This window comes from Zea mays, chromosome 6, assembly GCF_902167145.1.
Source record: "Zea mays cultivar B73 chromosome 6, Zm-B73-REFERENCE-NAM-5.0, whole genome shotgun sequence".
Classification (NCBI taxonomy): Eukaryota; Viridiplantae; Streptophyta; class Magnoliopsida; order Poales; family Poaceae; genus Zea; species Zea mays.
The window spans coordinates 23053349-23071048 of record NC_050101.1 but is presented as its reverse complement, the minus strand read 5'-3'; positions in this window follow the sequence as shown (position 1 = coordinate 23071048).

Here is a 17700-nt window from a genome sequence, read left to right as displayed (position 1 = left end):
ACAGACTGCCCGTTGTCTACGTAAAGTAATCATTCACACTATGCACTTGGGAAGATAACAAACAAAAAGCAACACACCAAACATATGCAGCAGAGAGATCACAAGTTCATAGTGGAAAAGGGATAGGCACTCTAGTGTTTCCTAGGTCTGGGGTAGAGGCTATGCAAAGTGATTCATTATGCACTAATCAGGTTTAAGTCAGTGGTGAGGTTAAATCATTACATGATGTTAAGTCCATAAACTTAAGTGTTTAAGTCCATAAACTTAAGTACTCAAACTTTTATTAAAGTCTACCAATTTCTAATTATCTCAAATAGGGGTTCCAATAGCCTTAATCCTATTCTAATGATTAACTATTAATTGGTACATGGAAACAGCAGGGAAACATTGTTTAAATAGATAGACAAAAACATCATGAGCATTTTGCAATTTGAAGCACTTAATTTGGAGCTCATATGACAAAGTTATGGATTTTACAAGTTTAGGGGTTAAAAATATACCCTAAATACCTATTTTGAATTAAATAAAAGGTCCGAGGACCTAACTGCGAAGTTCCAGGGACGGCGGGTTAAATATCAGAAAACCGGGGGTCTCTTTAAGAAGTTGCGCGAGCGAAGCGGTATCGGGGTCTAATAGCCGTCGGATCACAGATCGACGCTCAGGATTAGATCCGCGGGCGGGCGCGCGAGCGCGCGGCGGCCGGAGCGGCTGACAGGCGGGGCCGGGCGGACAGCGCGGGGCGGCGGGCTGACAGGCGGGGCCGGGCGGACAGCGCGGGGCGGCGGGCTGACAGGCGGGGCCCAACTGGCAGGGAGGCGGGATTTGGGGAAAGCGGCCCTGGGCCGTCGGATCTCCGGTAAGCGGCCGGGATTGGGCGCGAGCTATTTAGATTAGGGCCATCCGATCTGAGATGGACGGCGGGGATGGGGAGGCCGGCTTGGGCTTCTCCTACGGCTAGCTGGGGCGGCGGCGCTCGTCCCCGCGGCGGAGGACTCGCCGGAGACGAGGGGCGCGGGCGCTTGGCGGGTCTCTGGGGCGACCTGAGTGGCCGGGAAGGTTGGGGAGGGCACGGGGAATCCTCTGGTGGGGTCTGGGTCGGGGCAAGGGCACCGGAGGGGGGCGGTTCACGGCGGAGCGGCTCGGCGGCGGCCTAAATCTACTCCGGCGAGCAATTAAGCGCAGCAGAAGGCAATACACGGGTCGATAGGGGGCGGGAGAGGTTCTTTACCTCAAGGCGGGCTCCGGGGACTTCTCGGCGGCGGCGAGGGCGCGACGGTGGCCCGGGGCGACGGTGGCGGACCTCCGCGGCTGCACGGGGAACGGCGGGTGAGCGCGGGCAGAGAGAAATAGGGAGGGGGAGAGGGAATTGGGGCGCGTCCCGGGTTGCGGACGCCGGGGCGAAGCTCACCGTGGCAACGGACACGGCGGAGCTCCAACGGCGGCCGGGAAACGAGCTCGGGCGGCGATGGTTAATGGCGGCGGCGCTCTGGCGTGCGCGCAGCGAGGGGAAGGTGGGAGAGAGGGGTCTGCTGGTGCGCAAAAGAGGGAGGGGGAGAGGGCGAGTGGGGTTCGGGGCTCAAGTGGCCAGGGGTGGGGCAGTTCCGAGCTCCACGCGCGACGTGGGCGCGGAGAAGGCGGCCGCGCGCAGCTCGGGCGGCAGTTACGCGAGGACGACGGGGCTGACAAGCCGGGCCCGCGAGCAGAGAGAGAGAGGAAAGCGGGGGCGGGCGCGCGGAGCGGCGGCCGGTGCTGACAGGCGGGCCCGCCAGGACAGAGAGAGGAGGGGGCGAGAGAGCGCGCGCGCGGGATGGGCCTGATGGGCCGAAAGGCCGAGGGGGCGGTAGGGTTGGGCTTCTTTCCCTTTTCTTTTTATTCTGAATTTTGTTTTCCCTTTTCTTTTTATTTTCTCTATTTGATTCAAATCCAAATAAGCCACAAATTCAAATTAGACTTTTCAAGAATTATGCACCAAGCAAAAGTGAAATCTAGGGTTCAACATGATGCAACAATTCATACTCCCTTAGGGTTTAACCTATTAAACTATAATTACAAATAAAATAAGCACTTTTCTCCTATAGAAATTAAAAAGAAAAGAATGAGGAAGGATGAGAAAAGGGAAGTAACACCTGAATTTGTGAATATGAGCAAAGAAATTTTATACCCCCAAATTCAGGGTGTTACAAACCTATCCCCCTTAAAAGAAATCTCGCCCTCGAGATTTAAGAAAAGGCTAGTAAGAAAAAGGGATCGGCTCATTGTTCTTTCATAGCTTCTTCTAACTCAACTTTGACTGTGGCAACTTTAACTTGTGGTCTGGTTGCATTGACCTGCAGATGCTTGAGACCGATTGATGCAATTCCTAAGGATCCCTTGGACATGTGGGTTATGGGCCCACACACGATCCCGCTGTGCCTTTTTGATCTTATTGGTTGATGTTGATCGCATTGTATTCATTGGGGTTAGCGGCTAACCCCCTTAACAGGAGCGTTGACATTCATTTGGTGAAGATGCTGCCGACTCTGATCTTGACTAATTTGGAGGAGTTGGAGTTGCCAAATGGACAAATGCAAGTGGAAAGAATAGCGAGAAAAGGTAAGTATAGACGGATTAGAGAGAGCAGGGGGAGAACCCAACCACTTAACTCTATGGCACTCACCTAGTAAACTGATGTCATTGCGGACCCAGGGTCACAACACATCAACACCCATCACAAAGAAGCAAATCAGTCATCACACAAAGACAAACAACACAAGCATACGACAACAAACATTTCGTTGCTACACATTAATGCTAACTAGATGGTGGCCTTTCCTTACAAAGGGGAAACTACTCTAGAGTCATTGAAGGCAAGGGGAATAATAATACATGCATGCAGGATAGGGGCATGATCATAATAAAGGACGGAGCTAAAGCAAGGATTGTAACCGACATGGAGAGAATGCAACCAAGGTTAGGATAGGTAAAACACCATTCTCAAATCGAGATGGGAAAGATGATATTTAAAGAGGTAGGCATAGGATAAGCATCATGGAAAGATCTAGATATTAGGAGTGTAAGGGTGATATCAAGCAAAAGCTAAGACTTGCAATGCAACATAGGAAAGGGGAACGACCAAGAGCGGGTGGGTAAGACAACACTCTTGAACTGAAATGGGAGAGGAAGCTTTAAAATATGGGTACATGATAAGCATCAAGGCAAAGGTCGAGGGATGACAAGGGTTAAGGTGATAACGGACAAACACACAACAAAGGATGTATTTTAGACAGAACTTGCAAGGTGTCGAAGAAGGGGGATCAATCAATGGTGAAGTGAGCGAGGTATTACTCTCGAATGGGGACGGGAAAGAGGAGGCTTTAAAGGGTAGGTTCAAAGTAAGCATGAAGGTAAGGGTATAGATATTACAAGGGTTAAATGTGATAACAGACAAGAATGTAAGAGAGGAGGTAAATGGGCATAAGAACAAAAGATATAAGTACCATAGAGGATGGAGTTAAGACAGGACCTACAAGTGGAAAAGGAGAGGATACATCCAAGGGCCAGATAGGTAAATTGCCACTCTCAATTTGAGGTGGAATAGAGGAGATCTTTAAATAGTAGGAATAAAGATGAGTATCAAGGCAAGATTGATGGACGACAAGGTGAGGGTGATAGCAAATAAAAAACACAGCGAGGAATGGAATTAACATAAAACTTGTAAGTCGACAAGAAGTGAAAAGAAATCAAGTGAGAGATAGGTAATTCGCAACTCTCAAACTTGGTTGAAAGAAAGGGGAGGCTTTAAAAGGATAAGTTCAGAGTAAGCATTTAGGTAAAGATACAAATATTACAAGGGTTAAAGATGATACAAACAAGGGTGTAAGGGAAGAGGTGAATGTGCAGGAGAACCAAGGGTATGAGTACAATAAAGAATGAAGCTAAGGGAACCAAGGGTACGAGTGCAATAAAGAATGAAGCTAAGGCCAGGCTGGCGCGTGGCAACTACGAGGTTACGACCAAAAGGCAGGATAAGTAGAATACCACTCCCGAAATGAGATGGGAAGTTGGAGATTTTAGATAACAGACATAATGTCATCACAAGGTAGGATAGAGTGATGAGAAGGGTAAAGGAGACGACAAACAAAACACAACAAAGGATAGAGTTAAAACTCGTAGGTAACAAAGAGGAGGATACGACCAAGGAAGAAGTAGATACAGTACAATGCTCAGATTGAGGTGGAAAAGAGGATATTATAAAGGCTGGTATAAGATAAACTTCAAGGTAAGATACAGAGGTGATAAGGTTAAATGTGATAATGATGAAAAGCATAACCATGGGCAGAGTTATGGCAAGACTGACAAAGTGGAGAAAACAAGCAAGGGTAAGATAGGTAAGATTCCAACAAAATGGTTGAAGTAAAGAAAATTCATTACCAAGTGGAGTTACAAGGAGACAACGAGATCACCAAGGATATGCAAAGTAAAATGACTGCTCATGGATCATTAAGAAACGAGGGCGGTCAAGATCATGTAAGTTGAAATGTCTTAAACAAATATTGGGGCATGAAGATAGGCATACATACAAAAAACGAGAGTATGCAAGACTCTAAGGACACATGTATACTAAAACCAATGGAATAGAAATTGTTGAAAGATAATGACCTAACAACGGAACAGGAAAGAGTCTCAGAAGATAGGAAGGTCATGGTCATATAAACTGAAATGTTTAAGTAGGCAGTAAAAATTTGGAGGCGAGTATTTGAAACAAGAGAACTGAAGAATTCAGGGATACGAGTATGTCAATACCGAAGGACTAAAGTTTGCCAGATGGTAACAATTAATGACGAAAAAGGAAAGAATCCCGAAAGACAAGAAGGTTATGGTTAGGGGCATCTACAAAGATGTCGCAAGCACAAGAGTGAGATCAGATCTAATAGATTAAGAGAAATATAGACCATTCTAGGATAAAATACTTTTGGCAAGGGGGCATATAGGAGCACAACATAGAATTAGTCGAGATGACTAATATTTTGAAGCAGAATCCAGAATGAGGTGATGTAACAGTCAAGAAGTCCTTAAAACGTCCCATGCTACTCTAGGTCAGCGGTCCTACAGTCAGCACGGCTTTGATACCACTTATGTCACACCCGGCTTTAGAAGGCAAACCGAATGCGAACTATGTACGTGCCAGGATCAGAACTCACGTACACAGCGATTACATAAATGAACATCATCGCACAATGCTCGAATAATAACTTAAAAGAGTATTAACTTATTACATCACAGAGTCATAGACATCCACCTAGTCATCGTCTTAACGGGTAAATCAAAGTACTAGCGAAACGCAGTAAAGAAAAGGCCTCCACAGGCAGCTGACTGGGGGTTGCCGCCAACCCACATCTAGAATTCGTCGTAGTCTTGGAACTCCTGGAAGTCTCCTTCCACGACTTCACCTTCTTCTGAGCAGTGATTACAATGCGGGCAACCTGGTGTTTTGTGGTAAAGCAAGGATGAGTACACATCAACGTACTCAGCAAATGTCCCGTTTGGCTATAGTGGACTAGCTTTATGTGGGGTTAGGCTCAAGCAGTTGCTTTTAGTTGGTCAAGTATTTATCATTAGTAGAAGCCAGATTTTAGCATTAACCAACCCGTAAACCATTTCCTCATCGAGGAACAACATCATCATAGTCGAACCAAAACCATAACATAACCCTTGTATCTCGAACCATCTATATCTCTAATCAAAGAGGATCCCAAGGCTGCTCTTAACCGTGAGCACGGCTGATATATCAGTTTCACTACCCTCTATAGAGGTTGCACACTTTACCCATGAGTCATGATTCCCTTTCTACCCGGGGAGAGCTAATCCCCATTGACCACTACCTAGGTGGTCCGGCAGGGCATCACTACGTAGCTTTTACAAAGATTCCCTAGTGATCATAGCTGCCCGTTAGGTTTCTCCAGTTTGATAAACACAGTACCCCTCCCCACAGGAGAGTGACTAACAAAAAGCAAAACGAAAGAACCTCGACACTCAGCCTCGGCAAAGCAAGCACTGTGCCTGGACCCCATTGACGGCACGACGGCGAAGCAACTACACCTCTAGTTCATCTAATTAATCAGCTAAGGGCATCCCATTTCACCCTCATGGTTGCACTGTTATCCCGGGTGGTCTCTCAACGAACCAGTCCTTACGGAGAGGTACTCAGGAAAACAGCCTGAGCCCCCTAGAGTATCACAAGATCATCAACATCATCAGGATAACAGTATCATAAATAGTCACATCATGTTCATTGATTAAGTTAAGGCAATAGCAGAGTGCTAACCATAACAGTCCATAAGGTCATCAAGGATAAAGTAAAGTGTAAAGCTAGTCAATCCTTAGGTTTCAAGTAAGTAATGCGGGGTAGTAAGTTATAAATGAATAGGACATAATGGGTCAAAGGACACTTGCCTTCACCAAACTGCTGATCAGGGACTTCCTCTGCAACCTCCTCGGGAAACACAGACTGCCCGTTGTCTACGTAAAGTAATCATTCACACTATGCACTTGGGAAGATAACAAACAAAAAGCAACACACCAAACATATGCAGCAGAGAGATCACAAGTTCATAGTGGAAAAGGGATAGGCACTCTAGTGTTTCCTAGGTCTGGGGTAGAGGCTATGCAAAGTGATTCATTATCCACTAATCAGGTTTAAGTCAGTGGTGAGGTTAAATCATTACATGATGTTAAGTCCATAAACTTAAGTGTTTAAGTCCATAAACTTAAGTACTCAAACTTTTATTAAAGTCTACCAATTTCTAATTATCTCAAATAGGGGTTCCAATAGCCTTAATCCTATTCTAATGATTAACTATTAATTGGTACATGGAAACAGCAGGGAAACATTGTTTAAATAGATAGACAAAAACATCATGAGCATTTTGCAATTTGAAGCACTTAATTTGGAGCTCATATGACAAAGTTATGGATTTTACAAGTTTAGGGGTTAAAAATATACCCTAAATACCTATTTTGAATTAAATAAAAGGTCCGAGGACCTAACTGCGAAGTTCCAGGGACGACGGGTTAAATATCAGAAAACCGGGGGTCTCTTTAAGAAGTTGCGCGAGCGAAGCGGTATCAGGGTCTAATAGCCGTCGGATCACAGATCGACGCTCAGGATTAGATCCGCGGGCGGGCGCGCGAGCGCGCGGCGGCCGGAGCGGCTGACAGGCGGGGCCGGGCGGACAGCGCGGGGCGGCGGGCTGACAGGCGGGGCCGGGCGGACAGCGCGGGGCGGCGGGCTGACCGGCGGGGCCGGGCGGACAGCGCGGGGCGGCGGGCTGACATGCGGCCGGGGCCCAACTGGCAGGGAGGCGGGATTTGGGGGAAAGCGGCCCTGGGTCGTCGGATCTCCGGTAAGCGGCCGGGATTGGGCGCGAGCTATTTAGATTAGGGCCATCCGATCTGAGATGGACGGCGGGGATGGGGAGTGTGGCGGAACTGCCCGATTTATTCCGACTTAAGTGCCTAAGTCCGACCTTAGAGGCTAGACCACACTTAAATGGGAATAACCCGTCAATCCCTCGGATCTAGTCCGACACGGCCACTGACAGGATCAAGTACCACAGTCTCACTCGATGGTGAGTCACAGAGCAAATACAATAAAGCATAAAACCATACATGGTAGAGTATTAAGTTATTACATCACCATTGTCATCATCGGAGTTTTCGCAAAAGTAACCATCATTGTTTTTGGAGTGCAGCGGAAAATAAACTAACGGTAAATAAATGGAGGGATGGGGAAGCCTGTCCCATCACTCCTCATGCTCCTCCTCAGCCGAGGCAGGGTCCCACTCGACAGTCCAACCCGGTGGCAGGGTGGATGGCCAAGTCACTCCAGCAACCATGTCCTCCAGAGAACCTGTAAAATTGTGCCACAAGCAAGGCTGAGTATACTAATACTCAGCTAGACTTACCCGGTGTGAGGAGTCTATACTCCTCTACCTCTAGACATGCAGCTGTTTGGCTGTGGGGGTTTGGTTGCCAAAAGCACTAGCTGAGTTTCTAAATCAAGATTTTAACTTTGTCAAAATTAAGTGTGACTCTCTTAAGGCTAAAAGTGCACTATCTATTCATACATAGTAGCAAGCATTTTTAGCAATCAACATCTTGTATCATCTCATCATAGTTCCTCTTGTTACTCAATGCAGTACAATGGATCAAGCAGTCTCATTAGCTGCGAGAAGCAGACGATTCGAATCGAGTTTTTATCCTTGCAAGGTAAACCTAAACACACGACATGTAGGGGCACTCCGTCCCCACACACATCAACCGTCCCCATTGATTCCCTGGCAACAGATCAGGGCTCACCGCCTTGGCGTACAATGCCCCACTGACCCCGACTGGCCGTCGTGCAGTGACCGCACTTGTACCCACCATAACCGGAATGGGAGACTGCGTCTCAGGTCGCGTGAGGGGGTATGTCTGCGGGCAGGTGCACTCAGGTACTAGGCTTACCGATTTACCATATTTCTCGGTATGTGTTTAGTACATTCAAACGCTTGACACAGGTATCCGCACGTTAATCCTTATTCCCATTTTCCATCTCATAGACCACGCATCCCCATGGATCCGTGTCCGCATTCCAACACCAATATGATATGAAAGGTGGTTACAATCAATGTCCTGACCTCGCGCGAGTGCTAGAAAAATCACTCGACTTCTACCGAGATCCTACTTAATAAAGCAGCTACTCGTCTTAGCATACTAGTATTCATCTCAATGGGGTTCCTGAGATCATGCAACTAGGGTTTCAAACAATTCCTACACTTAAGTGCACAAACAATCCTACAATCATTAAGTGTAGTAAAATAGCATAAATAACAGGTTATGCATAAAACCGGGGCTTGCCTTCCAAAGCAGTGGCAGGCAGGTCCTCTGGTGCAGGCTCTGGTGCTGGGTCCGGGGCAACCTCCTGGGTAGCTCCTTGCTCCGGCACGAGGACGTACTCTCCGTCAGCAAGATTACAGTCTATCGAAATGCAATGAACATGTATGTCATGATTATGCAAGATTTAAGAACATTAAGCTACAGAATTTAAGTCAAGAATTAACTTAGGGTTCCTTGGCTACGAGGGTCTTTTAGTGGTATACCCAGACTTATTACCTTTTAGGTTCAGGTTTTCTTTTGAAATAACATATTGGAGTTGTATTGCCTTTATGGATTTCAGTGGACAATTATAAAGGTTTTAGGGTGACATTAATTTATATTATTCATTTTCCTTTCTTTACTCTCCATTTAGGGTTTTCTAGTGTAGGTTTGAACTACGACAGTGGGTTAAAAATTTTCAAAAATTCTGTAAAAATTACAGTGGGTTGCCTTTTGCTATTCTAGCTTGTTTTAAGAATTTAAGGCTTAAGGTACAAAAGCTAGGCTTTAAACAAAAATAACAATAGTTAGGCAAAATGGGACACTTTACACTACAAGTCTTTTATTAAAGTGGTTTCTGACCTAATGGTTATTTTTGTTGGCCTCTAATGGTGATAAAGAGCTCTTGTGCCAAAAATGACAGAGAGCCACATTATGGTTAATTAATGATGGATTTTTAAAGTTTGGGGCAAAAAGAGTGATTAGAACTAACTTGTCATTTGAAAAATATCAAACAACAGATTTCAGAATTTTCTTAAGTTCTTATTATCAAAACATTTGTTATCCTAAGGTTTGGGGAGGTTTCACTTTAGGGGTATTTTTGTAGGATTTTACTAAGTTATTCCTCTTTTCTTCGTTTAAAAGGTATCTTGCTTATCTTACACTACAACAGGGTATGATACATTTTTCCAGTGAACTATATTGACTAAGCATCTTAACAAAAATGGGTGTGCTCTCTGGTTCATCATTTATATCCCCTTTTCTATTTTCCTTAAACTTAAGCATATTATGGAATAAGGGGTTAAGACTAACTTAATGTAGTGAACAGAGGGGTTTAGCATTTTTAATTAGGTCAATAGGTGGATATTAACTTCTCCAAATTTTTCTAACCCTAGTTAAATAGTGCAGCCATTTTTCTTGCTATTATTAAGCTTTTGGCCAAAACTGAAAATAAATCAGAACTTTACATTTTTCTTTAGTTCATGTGGGGTTTTATATTTTTCTTAGACAGGTTACATTGTTTATAGTTTGGCAAAATTGGTTTGACCAAATTTGGATGATTTAAACAGAAGTTATGCATTTTCAAAGTTGATGTCCAATTTAAAAACAGATTTGCTTAAGGTTTTCTGGAAAAACCAATTTGCACCGAGACCCCTAGGGTTAAACTGATTCAACTCTCGCAGATCTACCCTCAGGTCACTATTCATATGAGCCTTGGGCTTAACACTTAACCCCCCAGGGTTTTCTTCCTCACACCCGCGGTCCTTCTTCTAAACCGAACAGTAGCTGTAGGAAAGAAAGGACGGCGCGGCTTACCGGCGGCGAGGGAGGTCCGGCGAAGGGTGGGGTCGGCTCGGGGAGGCTCTGGCGGTCACGTCGAGGTACGGCTCGTCGTCGGAGGTGGCCGGAATCGCCTGGTCCACGAGCGCAGGCGGGTATCCTCGTCGGCGGCGAGTATACCGGCCAAACGACGGCGATCTGGTTCAATCCGACGGCACGGTGAGCTTCACGGGGTCACGTAGCGACTGTGTGCGCAAGGAATCGAAGAATGGCTGAGTGGATTACCCGGTCCACGAACTCCGGCGAGGGTAAGTGCTCCGGCGTGGGTGGACTGGCTTCTCCGGCGAAGGAAACTCCAATTCCTCGCTCGGGGAGCCTCACGGAGGTGTGCACAAGCTTTTCCGAGGGCTGGACGGGGCTGGAAATGGCGGAGCGGGCCGGTCGACGGTGGCAGGGGGACTGGGTGGCCGCGGACGGCTGCGCACGGGCCAACGACGGCGAAACAAACTCCGGCGAGGGTCGGGTGGGTGCGGACGGGTAAGGTCGACGCTCGGGAGGCTTTTATAGGCGCGGACGCGGACCAGGGCGCTGGCTTTGGCTCGGGCGCGGCGCGGGGCTCGCGAGGGCGCGCGCGGGCGTGCTCTGGCGCGGCAGAACGCGTCGAACACGTGGCGCGTTGCTTCTGCCCGTGTTCTTCGCTCTGCTGAGCGGCCAAGCGTACGAATCTCGCCATGTCGACTGTGAAAGATCTCTTCCCTGCACCTAGAGCTACCTATTTCATGTGAGTTCCAAGGGAGGATACGCCCTAGGTTAGGAGATAGACCGGCGCCAAGTTTGGTTTGTCTCACTGCACACTCCGCGACAAAACCGATGTCAAAGCTTGTCAAATGTCCAAGTCTCGGTTTCAAATTTTTCCAGGGGGTGCCTTAAGTGGTATAGCACATTTTTGGTATAGAACCCAAGTGGTTTTGGCGCCATTTTCAAAGTGAACACGGCTGGTCTTTGAATTAGGGCTAAAATGTGACTTAGAGAGAAATAGAGAGCTCTAGCTCTCTATCCACTTGGAGATTTGAAATGGGGTTTCTCCAGGGGCCTTTTTGCAATATTTCCCTCCTCTAATTGATGGTTATAATGTTGCTTAAGGTTTGGGTAAAAGTTACACATGCTTTACCCACTTGATCACTCTCTTCCCCCCCCCTTACTTAGGGTTTTGGAAGGTAGGGCTATGGAGAGATCTAGGGTTCTTCTCCCCCTATGGTCCAAGATAGTAAGTGTGCCAGGACTTAGGGTAATGTTTCTTATGTTATGGGCAACTTAATTAGCACATGAGCCCCAAAGCTCTTATGTGCTGCCCTAAGCCATTAACTTTTGTGATCACAGCTTCTAGTGCCACAGTGGCTCTAGCCAGGGTAACACCTGGGTGTTACAGCCCTCCCCCCTTAAAGGAATCTCGTCCCGAGATTGAGGTAGAGTCCCTTGGAGGGTGCTCGAAGGTGTGCTGGTGCCCTTTTCCCTCTATACCCAATTTTTTTCTTTTTTTTTTAACTGCTCTTCGAATGTCATCCCCTTTGCAACTTCAGAAGGAAGCCCTTCTTAAGTCAAATCCATAACTTAGACTATCCTTGTTATCTAAGTTTTTCTTATAATTGACTTCAAAGGGCAGGTGGGGTGGGGTCTTGGGTTACATACTGATTCCTTTGGGTAGAAAGTCGGGGAAGCGAGAGCGTAGAAACTCCTCCGTCTCCCATGTAGCTTCTTCTGCTGAATGATGACTCCACTGAACCTTATACATTTTGATTGACCTTGCCCGAGTTGATCTTTCCTTCTGATCCAATACCTTGACGGGGTACTCTTGGTAGGACAAATCTGGTTCTATCTCAATGTCTGGTTCTGGTAGTACTTCAGTGGGTAGACGAACACATTTCCGCAACTGAGATACATGGAACACATTGTGAACTGCTGACATGTGGGGTGGCAATTCCAATTGGTAAGCTACGGGTCCACAACTTCCCTTGATCTTATAAGGTCCAATGTAGCGAGGGGCCAACTTGCCCTTGATCCCGAATCTTTGGATACCCTTGGTTGGTGATATCTTGAGATAGACATGGTCTCCCACCTCAAACTGTAGTTGCTTCCGTCTCTGGTCATGATAACTCTTTTGCCTGGCCTGAGCAGCTTCCAAGTTCTTCCTGATGACTCTGACCTTTTCCTCTGCTTCAATTACCAAATCTGGCCCAAATATCTCCCTCTCTCCTGCTTGAGACCAATTTAGTGGGGTTCTGCATCTTCTCCCATACAAAGCCTCAAAGGGTGCCATTTTCAGACTGGACTGATAGCTGTTATTGTAGGAGAACTCCGCTAAGGAGAGACACTTGTCCCAGTCCTTTCCATAATGCAGTGCACATGCTCTCAACATGTCTTCCAAAACCTGATTTACCCTTTCTGTTTGCCCATCTATTTGAGGGTGATAAGCTGAGCTCCGGATTACGCGGGTCCCGAGAGCTTCTTGCAGTTTCTCCCAAAAGCGTGCCACAAACAGTGCTCCTCTGTCTGATATGATGGTTTTTGGGATGCCATGCAATCTTACTATTTGATCCATGTAAATTTCTGCGTACTTCTCTGTCTTGTGGGTGGTGTGCACAGGCAAGAAATGAGCAGTCTTGGTCAATCTGTCCACAATAACCCATATAGAATCATGGTGCCTGGAGGTATTGGGTAATCCCACTATGAAGTCCATGCAAACATCCTCCCATTTCCAAGATGGTACGGGAAGGGGTTGCAAAGGGCCTGCTGCTTTCAAATGACTTGCTTTTACCCTCTGACAAGTGTCACATTCTGAGACGTACTTGGCAATTTCCCTCTTCATCCTGGTCCACCAGTAAAGAGGTCTGAGATCGTGGTACATCTTGTTGCTGCCAGGGTGCATGGAAAACTTAGAAAGATGAGCTTCATCCAATATTTGCTTTCTGAGCTCTGGGTTCTTGGGAACAACCAATCGATCTTCAAACCATAAAGTTCCCTTGCTGTCCTGGCGGAAACACTTGTATTTCTCTGCTTTCTGCTTGATCATTTCCTTGATAACCTGAACACCTTTATCCCCAAACTGTGCCTGAGCTATTTGTTCTTGCAACGTGGGCTCCACTGCAATATATCTCAATTCACCGGAAGGAACAACTTCCAGATTTAGCTTGCATAACTCATCACACAGGGTGGTAACTCTTACATCCATGCTCATGCAATTACATTGGGCTTTTCGGCTCAAGGCATCTGCCACAACATTTGCTTTACCGGGATGGTAATGCACCTCCAAATCATAGTCCTTGATTAGCTCCAACCATCTTCTCTGCCTCATGTTCAGATCTGCTTGAGTGAAAATGTACTTGAGGCTCTTGTGATCAGTGTAAATGTTACAGTGAGCTCCCATCAAGTAGTGTCTCCATATCTTGAGGGCATGAACTACTGCCGCCAATTCCAGATCATGGGTCGGGTAGTTCTGCTCATGAGGTCTGAGTGCTCGGGAAGCATAAGCAATCACCCTATTCTCTTGCATCAAAACACAACCCAAACCTGTCCCAGAAGCATCACAATAAACCTCAAATGGCTTGGTATTATCCGGCTGGGCTAGCACTGGAGCTGTGGTCAAATGCTGCCTCAAAGTATGAAAAGCATCTTCACACTTTTGGCTCCACTCAAACTTGACTCCTTTCTTTAACAGTTCAGTCATTGGCTTGGCAATTCTGGAGAAATCCGGAATAAATCGTCGGTAATATCCTGCCAATCCCAGAAAACTCCTAATCTGCTTCACTGTAGTCGGGGGTTTCCAGTCCATCACTTCTTGCACTTTCTCAGGGTCAACTGATATCCCATCCTGAGAAATTGTGTGACCCAAAAATTTTATTTCTTTCAGCCAGAACTCACACTTGGACAACTTAGCATATAACTGATGGTCGCGAAGTCTCTGAAGCACAATATGCAGATGTTTAGTGTGCTCAGCCTCATTCTTGGAATAAACCAGAATGTCATCAATGAAAACGACCACGAACTTATCCAATTCTGGCATGAATACTGAGTTCATCAAGTACATGAAATAAGCCGGGGCATTGGTTAGCCCGAAAGACATCACCAAAAACTCATAGAGCCCATATCTGGTAGAGAAAGCCGTCTTGGGAATGTCACTGGCACGGATCTTGATCTGATGGTAGCCTGAGCGAAGGTCTATCTTGGAGAATACCTTGGCTCCTACCAACTGATCAAACAGAACATCAATGCGGGGTAACGGGTACTTGTTCTTGATAGTCACCGCATTGAGAGGGCGGTAGTCAACACACATCCTCACACTTTCGTCCTTTTTCTTCACAAATAGAGCTGGACATCCCCATGGTGAAGTGCTTGGACGAATAAACCCCTTGTCCAATAACTCTTGCAATTGTTTCTTCAATTCTGCCAATTCCGCGGGAGGCATCCTATAAGGTCTCTTGGAGATAGGAGCAGTCCCGGGTTGCAATTCAATGGCAAACTCAATATCTCTGTCAGGTGGCATTCCTGGCAATTCATCTGGAAAAACATCGGGGTAGTCACAGACTACTGGGATCTGCCTTACTGGGGATTCTGCCATAACGAAGGCACAAGACCGGGTGTCACTCTGGTTGGGTAAATACAAAACAGCCTCGCCATAAGCAGGGGAATGGATTTCAATGGCTCTCTCTGCAATGTCCAACATCGCCTGATGTTTGGTCAACCAATCAGTTCCCAAGATGATATCCACACTGTCCAAACCCAAGATGAGAAGGGTGGTTTTAATTATTAGACTACCAAACTTTATGGGCACATTCTTGCTAATTTGGTTAGTGGCAATTCTGCCTCCTGGGGTTGAGATGGTGATAGCCCCGTGGGTGTGGCAAAAAGGCAGCTGGCACTTGACACTAAATTTGGCACTGACAAAACTATGTGAAGCACCAGAATCAAAAAGAACAACAGCAGGATAATTTAAAACTGTAAAGATACCAGTCATGACGGGTGCTCCCTCTGGAATATCCACCATTGTAGTGAAGTTCAGCTTGCCCTGCCTCACTTGCACTTTCTGCCTCTTTCCTTGGTTCTGGTTAACATTCTGCCCCTGCCTCTGCTGATTCTTGCGGCAATTCTTGGCGTAGTGTCCAGTGCTGCCACAAGTGAAACACCGGTTATCATTGGCCTGACGGTACTGCTGCTGCTGATTGTTCCTCTGAGCTGGAAATTGGGCACGGTTGGGTGCCTGCTGCTGCTGCTGCTGCTGCTGTGGTGGCCTGATCACCCACCTTCCTTGCTGCTGCTGAGGGCCCCTGCTCTGTGAGTCAGACACGATCCTGAAGCGCTGTGGCTGAGATGAGGGTCCGGCCACAGGGGTCTTCCTCTTCTTCTCCGCCTGCCTGGCCAAGATGCAGTCTTCCTGGGAGATAGCCATGTTGACCAACTCATTGTAACTGTTGGCCCTGACGGTATTGAGTCGATCCCGGAGCTTAGTGCTGAGCCCCCTTCTGAACCTGTCTCGCTTCTTCTCATCTGTATCTGCATGATATCCAGCATATTGACACAAATCATTGAAGGCCTGGGCATACTGCAACACTGTCCTGCTGCCCTGAGTGAGTGCCAGAAACTCGTTGAGCTTCCGGTCCATGATGCCAGCGGGAATATGATGCCCTCTGAAAGCGGCCTTGAACTCCCTCCACTCCACTTCTCTACCCTCTGGCTGCATGGCAAGAAAATGGTCCCACCAGGTCCTTGCGGGCCCGCGAAGCTGCTGAGTGGCGAACCTGACCTTGGTGACCTCTGAACAAGCCCCATGGAGCAGTGGGAATTTGGATTCCACCACCCTCAACCACACATCTGCATCAAGTGGGTCCTCTGCCCTGGTAAACAGTGGTGGCTGAGTACTAAGGAAATCCTGGTAGGTAGCAGCGACAGGGTGACGCTGATGGTCCCCACCACCATAGTGCTGTGGTGGCGGCTGACGCTGTGCCAGCTGTCGCAGGATCTCATTCTGCTGGGCCATGAGCTCCTGCAGAGTGGGAGGCGGTGGCGGTGGAGGAACGTGCTCATTCTGACCACGGCGCGCTCTCCCAGCCATCTGAAAAAGTCACATGGTTGCTCAATAACACATCTCCAAGCTTAAGGTTCGAACATGGTAGGGGAGTCAAGTAAATTGATAAATTTCCAAATAAAACAAACGAAAACATAATCCTTCCGTCCAAATTAGAATTGCCATTAATCATTCCTGAACATCCAAAAGAGTTCTACTACTGATTACATCAAGGATCAAAAGACTCAACTCTACCTAGCTTAGTACCCTAAGGTGCAAAAGCTAAGCTAGCGGCGAGGAGTCCAACTATCATCAACTCCTAGTATCAACCTGGCATCTAGTGAGCAAACGAGGCGACGCTAGACTCGGGGGAAGGTGGTCTCCCTGAGCCAGCGGTGTCTACACTGGAGGCAGGCTCATCTCCTCCCTCAATGTCAACGTCCTCGTCAGCCTCCGCATCCTGGATCTCTTGGTGATGCATGTCCAGATGCGCATTAGCCTCTGCGAGCTGCTGCTGGGTGTTGAGGAGCTGATCCTCGAGAACCTCAATGGTATTCTCTCTGGTACCCACCAGCTCTTCCAACTCATGAATCTCGTCAGTCAGCTGCTCCACCTGTAGATCTTTCTCCACCAGCTCCTGGGATAAGTCCACCACGATCTCCTCCCGGTTATCTAGGGTGATCTTGGTGGCCTCCAGTAAAGCCATCAGGTGGGACATGGCCTCCCCACGCTTCACTTGCAGACGATACAGAGCATTCATGCATCGTACAGACAAGTGGGCGGTGTGGCCTGGGTAGAGAGCCCAGATGTCCTTGGCATGCTCCACCCGGTCCTTCCACATCGGGTCGTCCTCCTTTTCCGCAGGGAACAACCCAATGGGGTGAGTAGCCAGCTCCAAGGGGTGAAATCCACAGAAGGTGGTCAGTCCATGCAGAGCGATAGCCTCAATAGTGTCCTCAGCCCGGTATCCGTAGGACTCGGAGTCCAGTGAACGCCAGCCTGGCTGCAGGGGATGAGGCTCCAAAGTCATCCTCACCCGGCAGCGGGGTACCCGGTGCTTCTCGAATAGCTGCACCGCGTACTGAGGGGGTGTCAAATATCCTGCACCCTGAAGCACCTCCCACAAGATGCGGGGAAAACCCTCTCGTGCAAGTCCATCAGTGTGGGTCAGTGCATCTCCATCCTCAGAGGATCCGTGGAAAGTCATCTGTGCACGGTTAAGCGTAAGTAAAGAAAAAGAAGTAAAA